This window comes from Amblyomma americanum, chromosome 1 (assembly GCF_052857255.1).
Source record: "Amblyomma americanum isolate KBUSLIRL-KWMA chromosome 1, ASM5285725v1, whole genome shotgun sequence".
Classification (NCBI taxonomy): Eukaryota; Metazoa; Arthropoda; class Arachnida; order Ixodida; family Ixodidae; genus Amblyomma; species Amblyomma americanum.
In genome coordinates, this window is record NC_135497.1 from 405,138,170 (window position 1) to 405,138,926 (window position 757).

At 45.6% G+C, this 757-nt stretch overlaps 1 non-coding gene across 1 annotated transcript; it reads right to left on the reverse strand.

Moving 5' to 3' along the window:
• Nucleotides 1–404: 404 nt before the first annotated feature.
• On the reverse strand, nucleotides 405–476 carry TRNAW-CCA (transfer RNA tryptophan (anticodon CCA)). The gene has a single exon. It is a non-coding gene; the product is annotated as a tRNA-Trp (tRNA).
• Nucleotides 477–757: the final 281 nt, after the last annotated feature.

Below are 757 nucleotides of genomic sequence, written 5' to 3' on the forward strand. Positions count from 1 at the left end.
GCCATTCAGCACCTCCCTGCAGTGCGCCAGCGTGACTAACAGCCTCAGCCCCCCTCCCCCTCCCCCGCGCCTTTTGTGACACAACTGTCGTTCTTTTCACCCCCCCCCGCCTCCCCTCCATACTTAAAAGACGCTAGCTACTGCCCTCAGTCACCCCTAATGAAGGAGCCGAGTCAGCTTCGAAACGTTGGGTTAAAGTTAAAAATTTTGGTTAGAGATGTGCAGTTTATTACAATCCTAGTTAGCCCGCAAGAAGAGACTAATCGCTCTTTTGCAAGTTGAAATTTTCAGTTTTTCTTCGCATAATAAAAATTTTAAAACAAGTTCAGCATTTAGTGACTTTTATTTGTATACTTCATATCAAAATGTGCGATGCTCAGGAGTGTGTGTATAAAAAAAGGTTGTGACCCGGACGTGATTCGAACACGCAACCTTCTGATCTGGAGTCAGACGCGCTACCGTTGCGCCACCGAGTCGACTTATTGCCCGCGTAATGCAGAGTTCTTTTCAGGGCAGCTCATCGTCTGTTTCGTCTGGCCTCTTCCCGTGCTGTCTGTTTTGCGCATCGGCTTTTTCAAGAGACAGATGTGCATCTACAGTTGGATAGGAGGGGATTCTCTAGAGCCTAAGAGATCGCAAAGTTGAACGCTGCATTTAGGCAATTTACCTCCGAAATCTCTCAACGATAATGGGGAAACTTCCATTTCATTTTTTCTAACCTTTCCTATATTATGGAAATGTTTGTGATATTGTTTGA